At 52.4% G+C, this 11,400-nt stretch overlaps 1 long non-coding RNA gene across 1 annotated transcript; it reads left to right on the forward strand.

Moving 5' to 3' along the window:
• The first annotated feature begins 757 nt into the window (after window positions 1–757).
• On the forward strand, window positions 758–3,434 carry LOC136374010 (uncharacterized). Its single transcript, XR_010745790.1, has 3 exons — window positions 758–893; window positions 1,204–1,371; window positions 3,317–3,434. It is a non-coding gene; the product is annotated as an uncharacterized lncRNA (long non-coding RNA).
• Window positions 3,435–11,400: the final 7,966 nt, after the last annotated feature.

Below are 11,400 nucleotides of genomic sequence, written 5' to 3' on the forward strand. Positions count from 1 at the left end.
GGATGAGATGAGCTGCAAGGTCCCTTCTGGCCCAAACCACCCTGGGACTCTGGGAATATCCCTGTTGGCTTGAGTCCTTGCATGTGCTGGAGCAATGTTTTTAGCTTTGGAAGACTTCATTCATTATTAAATTTCCCTTCTCATATCTCTTCTCTCCTGCAATGACCTGGACTTAATAATTTGAGGAATTTAATTGAATTGCCGTGGAATTCAGAGCTGCAGAGACAGGGAGAGCTGGGTGCTCCCTCTGGTGGGGCTGGCACAGGGGCCTGCTGCCAGGTCCCACAGCTGCTCCTCCAGACATGACCCAGCCCTCAAGGTGTCAGGGACTGGGCAAGTGCAAGGGATGAAACTTCATTTCCCTTCCCTCAGCTGCAGCTCTGCTGGGAGACCTGGGAGGAGCTGGGAATGCTGTGAAGGCAGGTGGATGGAGGGAGGCAAAGCCTCAGAATTTCCATGAAAAGGGGATCAGTCTTATTCCAGGTGCAGTGGAAAGATGGAAGGGCTTCTCTTCTCGCTCCAAGGAAATCCCAATCCCAGTGAGCTCATGTGTGTCCTCGTTTGGAAGCTCCCACCATGTCTCTGTAAAGAGCTGAGCCCTGAGCTGAGCTCAGCTCCTCTGGCTGCTCAATCAATACTCCCTTCCCAGGTTAATGCAGTCAGCAGCTCAATTAAGGGAAAACCCCGTGGGAATGGGAATAAGTGTGGGTTTGGATGGAGCGAACAGCAGGTCCCCGTTACCCGGCTCCCAGAGCAATCAAACCCAGGCTGTTGTGCCTGGAGAGCTCTCCTGGAGCCAGCTGTCTGCATGGGACCCGTCAGCAACCCAGATCCCCAGGAAACTGGCTTTGGGAACAGCCTGCAGAACCTTCCTGAGCTTGGGAATGCTCTGGGTACAGCAGCAATAGGAGCAGTAGGAAGGGACACAGGACCCCCTTGGCCAGGGAGGGATGGAGCTGGGAGAATCTCCAGCTAAAACACGGAGAATTTTGGCTCCCTGTGCCCACAGAGCTCTTTGTGTCCCCGCGCTGGGCTGACAGGATTAAACCTGCAGTAGATGAATGCAATCCAAGTGAGGAGGGAAGTTCCTGCCTCTGACAGAGGACATTACAGAGGAGGGAGGAGGACAGGGATGATGTACGAGAGACAGGAGCGTTCCCCCCCTCCCTCCTTCCTCTAATGAATTTTTCCCATCAGCCTGAGGTGATTTTGTGAAATCCACGTTGACTCTGATGTCTCAGTCCCTTCCTCCTTCTGTGAGGACAGGAGAGAGGGACAGCACTGGAGAGATGCAGGACTGAGGCTGTCACCTGGAATGCAGGAGTGTGGACCCAGCAGTGACCTGTGTGTGCAATTCCTTTATTGACCCAAGTAAATAAAGTGCAGGGAACAGACCCTTGGTGAGGTGGGGAGGGAGGAATGGGATCCATTATTCCTTTCTGTGATAAGTGCTTGGCTGGGCTGGCAGTTGGAATCAGGAAGATCATTTCTCTAATCCAGATGGTTAATAAATGTGGATTGCTTTGCTAAAACCACTTGACAAAATGCAATTATTGCTGGCTGCAGAGCTTCCAGACAAGGAGCCAGGCTGGGAGCAGCCTCTGCTCTGGCTGGAAAAGCCACAGGGCTGAGGGAGCTGCTGTAATTTCTGCAGCCATCCCAGCAAAGGACTCAAAGGTGTTTCTTACAATCACCTTTCACCGGGAACTTGAGGTGCTCTCCTGCACCTGTGTCCTGGTGCAGCACAGCACAGAGTAGATGTGCTGTGCTGCACCATCCCATTCTCCGCTCTTGGCATGTCCAGGTTAGGATATGGACATGGGGGACCTGGCTGTGGGAAGGATTGTCCTACTCTGCTCTGCCCTGAGGCAGCCTCATCTCAAGCCCTAGGGCAGTTTGGGGCACTGCAATATCAGAAAAATCCAAAGCTGTTCAAGAGTCCAAAGCAGGGGCACGGGAAGGTCTGGAGGGGTCACACGGGATGGGGAGTGGCTGAGGGAATTGGGATTGTCCAGCCTGGAGAAGAGGAGATTGAGGGCAGAGCTCATGGGCAGCTCTGATCTCTGCTCTCTGTGAGCAGGGATGTGATGACCCAGGGAATGGATGGAGCTGTGTCAGGGAGATTTACATGGATATCTAAACAGAGTTCTTCCCCCAGAGGGTGCCAGGCACTGACCAAGCACCACAGGGAACAGGGATGGCCCCAAGGCTGCCAGACCTCCAGGAGCATTTGGACAATGCTCCCCGGCAATGGGGTGGGATTGCTGGGGCATCTGTGCAGGGCCAGGAGCTGGAGTCAATGATCCTGGTGGGTGTCTTCCAACTCAAGAGATTCTCTGATTCTCTAATTCCACGTTTTATTGGTGCTCCTTGGCCATGGGAGTAGCTGGGTTCCTCCTGGCTGGTAGCCCTGCAGGAAACATCCCCCAGCACTGGGATAAGGACCCGTGGTGGGAGCAGGGTTGGATTCTGGGCTGGAGCCCACTCTGAGGTTTCATTGCAGCCTTGCACAAGAAGCAGTTTGGAGGTTAAAAGCAGCACACTTGTGTTTATTTCTCCACTTTGGCACATCTGCTACTCACTAAAGCTATTTTGGGGGCTCTAAAAGTGGCAGTTTTAGAGAGCTCTAAATGGGTCAGCAATTTCCGGGTTTTTTTTTTTATCTTTCTTTTCTGAAAAAATATATAATTTGAACCACAGATGGGAGACATTCAGAAGGGTGGAGAGAAGGGTTTGGGGACACCTCTTCCATCCTCAGGTGAGACAGATCTGAGAGTGAGATGAATGAACATCTGCATTTGGGGCTCTCCGCTTTTGAACCCAGCTCACCCCATCCTTACACCGACCCTGGGCCATGGATAGATGTAATCCTATAGAATCCCATGTCCTTGAATAAGGGATGAGATTCCAGGTGAATTTTCCATGACTCGCCCTGGTGGGAAGTAAACCAGAGACAAGTCTGTGGTGAGCAGCACTTTGAGTCTGAGCTCAAAGCAGAGATGTGGTTCTCAATGCTCACACTTTAATTCCTAGTCCCATCTCCAGGCTGGGCTCCCAGAGCTTCTCCAGCCCCAGGAATGCTCCCTGGGAGTTTTCTAGGTCAAACAGTTATTTTTTTAGAGGAAACACTTAAAACTAAAATGCTGCAGATTTTCCCCTGAGGTTACAGAGTTTGTTTAGGCTCCTCCAAGCAGAGGATCTCAATCACTGTGAACTGCAAACCTCCCCCAGACGTTCATCCCGCTCTCATCGCAGGCACAGCCCAGTTTCCAAGTTTGCACAGCAAACAACAACACCAGAGCTGCTCCCTCCACAGATCAACTTCCAAGGGAATGGCAGAACTGAGTGCGGAAGAGGAGCAGGGGCAGAGCCAAACAAGGAAGAGGAGCATGAACTGAGGAGTCCCGAGCAGAGACCCCATGGCTGGGAGCAGGCACAGGTTGAATCAATGATCTTAAAGGTCTTTTCCAATCTAAATGATTCCATGATTCCACAAGGCCTGGGAGACACTGTCCAGCCCCTTTGCAAGCACAGCATCCCAGGGAGGAGGATGGGGAGGCTCCGTGGGAGGGGGTTACCAGCGGGTCAGGAGGAGGATGAGGGGCAGGGAACAGGGAAAGGGCAGAGGGGCAGCGCAGGCAATGTCTCCCTCTCATCCTCAAATGCAAAACATTCCCTCTGACCACCTCATTTTCCCTCTAAAAATAACCCAATCTCAGCACGGTGGTGGCGCAGAGAAACACAATCTATCACAACACAAAGACAGGGTTGGGGACGAGCGTTTGAGGGTGGCAAGGGTCAGTTTGGGCCGTGATCAGTGAGTTCTAAAAGAGCTTTGTGGGGACAGAGAGACCCGAGGGTAGGACTTGAAGGTAGATTTTGGTCTGGTGGAGGTGACATCCATTTTGAACCCTCTTGATGGTCAATGGTTGTGCCAGTGCCATTTGCACTTGGGTGTTCTTAGCGCCAGCCAAGCCTTGGGCCGGGATCTCCACAAGCACCTTTTCCAAATTCCATGGAAATCATCATGGAAGCATCTGAGGAGTGGCCACACACTTCGACAGACATTTCTGCTTTCCATTGTTTTCCAGGGAACATTGGCCTGCTCAAGCTGCTGCCTCTTCCAGGACGCTGCTTCCTGGGCTCACCCTCTCGGAGCAATTATCCCGCTGTGGATCCGCCTTTGCAGAGCCTTCTTCCCAGTGGGGAGAGGAGCTCTGGGTAGAAGGACTGGAGGCAAGTCAGAGCTAGGAAAGCAATCAATTGTTCGTTAATGGAGTTACAGTAAAGATGTTATCCAAAACCACCGTGGCTGCCTAATTATTCATAACATCCCTCTGGAGATTCTCCTTTTGGCAAACTGTGAATCTCTGCTTTGTTGCCACAATAAAAGCAGTTTCAGGGCTGTAAATGAGAGGGTACAAATTACCATGGAGGCCCTGACAATATGGCAGCTCCCGAGCCTTGGATTACATGGTAATTTCCATGCAATATCCAAGTTATTACATGGTAAGTGCCATGTCATTACAGGCTAAATGAATGATTATCACCCCTGCTTGACAAATTCACCTGACAAATTTTCCTCCCTCCTCAGTCTCCGGGATGTCTGCGGGCAGGATGCTGTTTCCATGAGGAGCAGCGTGGTCAGGGTGGGCTCTTCCACTCCTGGATTTTCCCAGTCCATCCTGGGCTGTGGCCATGGACAGCACAGGGTTGGATGGGCTGTGTAAGGCTGTGGCCCAGCTCTGTGTGTGTGTTCCAGACAGAAAATATTGGTAAGAGTTTTGGAATATCCATGCCAGTGGAAACAGCTTCAAAGTTCCCAAAAGGAACAGAAATGCTCCAGTGCAGCTGAAGGAACTGCTTGAAATCCTGAGTTAACAGGAGTAGAAAATTATTTACAGTCTTCTCTCAGCTTTATCATTCATGTCCTGAATATTCCAAAGCTCTTCTGCACGCACTGGGAAGCAGCTCCAGCTGGGGAGTGGAAGTTTTTCACTTTGTACAACTTAAGGCTGCTTAAAACTGCCATGGACCTGATCCACAGTTTCGTGATGCCTTTAAATACTCTTGCATTAGACTTGAGGAGATGGATTTAAGGAATGGCCTTAGCCTTGTGCAGAACAAGAATTCAGCTGCTCAGGGAACTCAGATCCTGTGAATGGCCATGCTTTTTTCCACAAGAATATCTATGGATGTCTGTATTTAACCTATAGATCTTTCTAGAGCATGATCAGACTCAGCCTGGTGATGTTTGATGGGTGTTGGGGACATCCAGCCTGAATATCACCACAAGGAGAGATGTTCAGCCACAGACAATCAGTGCCATTTCCCAGACTAGGAGTTTTACTCTGGAGAATAAACAAACAACAAGAAAGAGAAAGATTCAGAAATGTCAAATCCATTAAGCCCTAACACTTCCCGTGGCCTCAGAAGCTCCAGCCCCCTCATTCCTGCAGGGTTTGTGTTTTATTTGCACTGGTACTCCCTAGGTAGCCAAACTCCAGATGGACCCAAAGCTCCGCATCTCCTCCTGTGCCTCCTCAACGTGTTTCCTCCTTGTCCTGCTCATGCAAAAGACTGACAATCCAGAAAAAATGGTGCAAATATTTGTCCCATGTCCCCTCCCCAGGCAGACTGAGAGACGAAAAGGGATCTCTCCTTGATATTCCAAACATCCCATGTGCACACGGGCCCAGATTCCACACATGGCTCCCAGGTTCCTTGGCAGGACACCTGTATTTCAACTATTCCCACTGTTCAGAGACTTCTATGGGAAAATGCTGTGCTTTGTCCCTAAAACCAACACCTACAGCAGCTTTGGGAACCTCCTTCTGTCCTGCACCATTGCAGACACCAGAGCAACACCCTGGTTATTCCTGGGTAAGCAGCTCCATGTTATCCCTGCCCAACCTGGTGAGTTTGGAACTGGGAGACCGTCACCAGCTTCTTGGCACAGTGACAATTATTCTGCAGTAATTTTAGGAATAATCACCATCCACGAAGACAAGCAACATTCCTGAGCCTTCTGATGGTACTTACAAAGTTCAGAAATGGCATGAAATGGAAAAGGGGGAGACAGCCCAGGTAGATTGGGAGCTGCTGAAAGGACAAAGGAGATAATTAGGGAATCATAGAATCATGGAGTCATATGGTTTGGAAAAGACCTCAGAGATCATCAGGTCCAACCACCAACCCAGCACCAACCCCGTATTCCCCCCTAAACCCCACCAAGTGCCACATCCCCACGAGTTTTGAACACTTCCAGGGACGGTGAGGGGCTGGCCATTGTTCCTATTCTGTCCTTGCCCAGGAATGAGCCCCTAGTCCCTCTGCAGAGTAACGAGCAATGCCCATTCCGAGACTGTTCCTAATTATCACCATGGCTAAAATTGGTGCCCCATTGCTCCAGCAGCCTCCCGGGGCAGGCTCTGCCAGCTCCCTGCCACCAGGGCCCATGGGCTCTTCCTGTGGGTGCCAATGCTGCTGCAGCAGCTCCGAGGGACAATTAGGCTTCATCAGACAGCGCTGACATTTAGCATCAACCCCCCCTCCCACCTCCTGCCTGAATTTCCTTGCTCGCCTTTCAGAGCAAGAAATAAATGGCGCATTAGAGAGAAGGAGAGAGAGATGAGCTTTATTAGCTGTTTATGGAAGAAATTAAAATTGCTCATTAGAAACCACGGCACCGGCAGTGCCCCCCCTTCCCTGGCAGAGCCCCGATGGTTCCTTGGGGAGCACTCGCCTCGTATTTATTTGGGCTGGCACCTGCCCGGCGCCTCCCTGCCCTTCTGCAGATGGGCACGGGGGGACTGCGGGGAAATGTCACCACTCCTTCCCCCTCCCGAGTCATTGCTTTCCGCTCCCGAGTCGCTCCTCCTGGTCGGCGCCGCCGCCGGCAGCTCGGGATGCTCCGCCGTGCCGCAGGGCAGCAGGGGCTGGCTGGGTTTGGGGGAGAGGATGCGAGGGGCGAGGAGGTGACCTGGTGGCCGTGCCAATTCCTGGGTGTCCCACACCAGCCGGAGCAGTCCTGGCGCTCAGCACGGTGGAGAGGTTTCTTCCTCTCCATCTCTCACCTCCTCGGCCGGCAGTGGTTCCTGTTATCATTTCACCTCTAACACAAAAATTTCTAACACGAGGTCTTGTCCACGAATTTCGGAGCTGCGTGTAGCCAGCCGAGCCATCTCTGCCCGTGGCCAGCTTGGCCTCCTGCTCCTCCTTTTCCTTTTCCTGCTCTCCCCTCTCCGTGCCCTCCTGCCCTTCCCACGAATCCCACCGTGCTCTGACCACCGAGCTGCCCATCCTGGCTGTGCCCTGACCCTGCCAAGCCCGGGCACCGGGGGCAGGCGGGAGGAAGCGGGGCCAGGAGCAACTTCAAAGGCTCTGTATCTCCTCACGCAGCTGCCATAAAAAACAATCCAGGTTTCCGCTCCCGAGTCCCGCGTTGCCCTCGCAAGGGACATCTCTGGGGGCAAACGGATAAATCTTTCATCTCCTCGCTCTGGGTTTTATTAAATGCCTCGCACATCCACGGAAAATGCAGATTGCTGATAAATTCGGGCTGGTTACGGGAGAGGCAGATGGAGATTAACTCGCTGAACTGACTGGAAGTTGCTTCTTCCCGGGAAGACGGAGAGCTCCGGGATTCATCGACACCAAAAGGCAGAGCCTGCCCGTGTGGCACAGCCCGGGAGAGCACTGAGCCCGCCTTGGGAGAGGTGCTGCTCTCCTAGAGAGGTGCTCACACCCTCTCGGCTCCAGCGTTGGGGCAGCACAAGGTTTGCAAAGCTCAGGATCATGGAAAGGATGCAGGGGGCTGATGCAGGGGCCAGCGGGGTCCTGCCCAGAGCAGGCACAGCTCAGGGAAGGAGAGGTCTCCCAGGGCTCAGCATCACCTGGCCCCACTCAAGGTGGGCTTCAGCAACAGCCCTGCTCCCCGTCACCCTCTCTACACCTGTATGGATATTCCTGGGGGATCCTTGGGAATAGTGTGAGGATGTACGTGAAAATGATGCCGTCTCACCCAAAAATCAGGCACAGCTACAGTGACTCACAGCTGAGAGGGAGCCAAGCACTTGGGGAACACAAGAGTTGCTGCTCACATGGGAGGTTTGGGGTGTTTCATTTTCCCTGAGCTCTTTGAGGAATTTCAAGTCCCATTGAAAGGGTTGAATGAACTTGTTTAATTAACATCTCCACAGGCTCCAAACGGTCCTCATGGCCACAAGAATAGAGAAGTAGCATCTTCTCCATATCCGGGATGGAAGAAGGCAGGAAGTCATGGGACAAAGCTGTAGCAAAAAAAAAAAAAAAAAAAAAAAAAAAAAAAAAAAAAAAAAAAAGATTTGTGGGTTCACAAGGAGGAACATTTCCTCCAGCCTGGCAAGGTGACTTCAGATATGGAGGCTCCATCCCAAAGGTTTCCTGGAGCAGTCTGGGCAGCCACAGAGGGCTCAGGTGGGGACAGCTCATCCGCGTGCTTGAGGACAGACCCACTAAATGTAGAAAACAGTTGCCCCAAGATATAAAATGAAATAAAATTAGGAACAAGAAGCTCAAGAATGAACTTCAAATGCCCTTTGGGGTAGCCAAGCACTTGGGGCTGCTCTAATCAGTAACCTCCCCATTCCCCGGCCGCTGCAGCGAGCCCTGCTAAGCAGACAGATTTTCCATTAAGCCTGGAAGAAATGGCAAAGTGCCTTAATGAATGTCAGAGTTAATACCCCGTTTGTTATAGGCTGCGACTGCAATGTGATGGGTTTATAAAGCCGGCCCCTCATTACCCTTATCAATATTATTCTTGCTCGGTTCCCGTCTGCAGGCCAGATCCGCATCCAGCCCTTGGCTGCGGCTGCTTGACATGGGAGCTGGCTGCCTGAGGATCTGCAAGCCATCCTGCATCAGGGCATTTTCAGACCAGTAAAAAAGGGAATAAAATCCAAGAACTAAGGCAGGTTGAGCGTATAAGAGCGTGTGTCTGAGCGAGCATGCGGTGCGAGGCATCGCTGCAGCCGCTGCGGCTCTGATTGAAACCAGACTCAGGAAAGAAGGGCTGTAAATGTTTTTTCACTGCCTGTCCTAAGAAATTTATGTCTCACCCACTCCATCATCTCCTTCAGGGCTGCCTTTTTTTGCAGCTGTCTTCAGAGACCATCGGCTGAGCCCCTTTATGAAGTCCAGTCCATGATGTCACCCAGAACCATAACTCACTCACCTCCCCGGCTGGGCTCTGCGCGGGGGTGCCCCATAAATAACAGCCCAGGCCGGGGGGAAGCCTGCCCTGCTCGAGGAAAACCTTCCTGACATCGGAAGGGAAGAAAGAGGAACATGCACACGGGGCAGGGGGACCCGGAGTGGGGTTTGATGAACACAAAAACACAACTGCGCAGAGCAAATGGGGCAGAAAAATCGGTGATGTTGTGTCCAGCAGAACTAGCTCAGGAGAGGCTGAGGTGAGCCCCAGCTGCCTGGACATCCATTAAACCTTCCAGGGCTCTGCCTCCTCCGGAGAAATCCAAACCATGTGCTGGAGCTCCAGCCCAGGGTGTTGTTTGCTGCTTGGGATTAAAATGACTCAGCAACCGGGATGGGTCCATCCTTCTGTAGCACCCAATTGGTCATGATTGAAATGTGCTCTGACTCGGGGTGTTTTTGGGCCCCACATTCTGCTGGAGCTGCTGCTCACCCATCACACTTCTCAAGAGCAGGTGTCCACATCAGAGAGCTCCAGGCCCCTGCCAAGGCCCATCCCCACCGTGGGGAAGCCGAGGGTAATTGTTTCATTGTGTCTGATAACATGTGGTTTTGCCATATTTATAATCCAGCGCTATTAAAAGGGGAAAAAAGAGATCAACGCAAAATCCCTCCACCGCAGTTGGCTCTAATTGTCCCTGTCCCACCACTTCCCCCTTTCCCAGTCCTGCTTGTGGGCTGTTTTGGCAGCAGAGCCAAAGCAGGAATGAGCTGTTGGGATGAAGTTTATCCTTCAGTGGGATGGCCTTGCTGGGAAGGACTGAGCACTCTCGGTTTTCCTGGGAAGTCTGGACTTCATCTGCTTGGGAGCAGAGCCTGAGAAGTGCCACCTCCCTGGGACATCTTCACCTCTGTGCTGGAGCCACACTGATGGTAAATCACAACCCTCTCCCTGGAATTTCATCAGTTAATGCCGCTGGAACTCTGCAGTCACCTGGGCTGGTCCTGACAGCTGAAAAATGCACTGGCTGAGAAGAAAGGGCTCTTCTCACATCTCCTGCATTTCTTCTTTTCTACTTGTGTATTTGCAGGGGTTGGACCCGTGGTCCCCAGACACTTGTTGAACCACAGAAATCTCCTCCCCATGATGGCTGTTGCCAGGAAAATAAACAAGCAGAAAGACTCCAACAGCATCTGCAGGACATCTTCTGGGCCACACATTCTGGAGAACTTTGGAGCTTTGGAGGGTAGGAGCAGGTTCTGAGTTCTTGGTGGTGTGGGCCACATTCTCTGTGCCTGGAGCTGTGCCACACAGACAGCCTGTCCCACTGAAATGTCCTCAGGGACTGGGAATGCTGTGCAGTCATTCCTCAGGGGCTGGGCATGCTGTGCAGCCATTCCTCAGGGCCTGGGCATCTGCTGGAGTATGGGATGCATCCAGGGATTTAGTTCTGAGCTGGAATTTATTGCCCTCTCCTCTCCTTTCCTCTCCTCAGTAGATACAGAAGTGGAGGAGGGTGATGGTGTCTTTTTTCCATTCTTTCCTCCCAAACTGAAATTAAAACCAGCCAAAAGCCCACCATGATGGGAATGTCTGTGAGCTGGGTCGGGGTGGCCACACAGGTCCATGCGATGTTCCAGCCAGCTGATGGATGGACCTTTCTCCCACACCAAAGGATAACATTTGTGGAAAGGGCTCTCCCATGTGTCCCCCAAACCCCCACAGCCTTCTCAGGCTTCTCTTTCTCCTGTTTTTTTTAATATTCCAAGATGCACTCAAAACCCTTAAAACCAGTCCAGCAGAGCTTGCCCATTATCCATGGGATGCAGAGGAGGGTTGTTGCCAAGGCACTGTAGCATCCCTGCCTTCACGGTGGTTCCTGGAGGACTTCCCTGCTCTGTACTTGGACAGGGACTCTGGATCACCCACCAGGGGGTCCCTGGGGGCTGCGCCAAGGATTCCAGCAGCCTCTCCCTCCAGGTGCATCCTCGTGGTCCTTGCCAGCCTTTGCCACTCGGTGATGACCGGAACCCGTCAGTCTTTGTGTTCCCTCCCTGCGGAATGTGAGGGATCCCCAAGGAGGAGCACGGCGCAGGGATGTGCTTGTTACCCCCCATCCCTCTCCTTTTCCCCCTACTCCCGTCCCTTCCCGTGCATCCAGCTCCCCTCGGCGTGGCTGCCTCCCGTGCTGGGATAGCGACTCCCAC

The sequence above is a fragment of the Sylvia atricapilla genome, chromosome Z (genome assembly GCF_009819655.1).
Source record: "Sylvia atricapilla isolate bSylAtr1 chromosome Z, bSylAtr1.pri, whole genome shotgun sequence".
NCBI classification, from domain to species: domain Eukaryota; kingdom Metazoa; phylum Chordata; class Aves; order Passeriformes; family Sylviidae; genus Sylvia; species Sylvia atricapilla.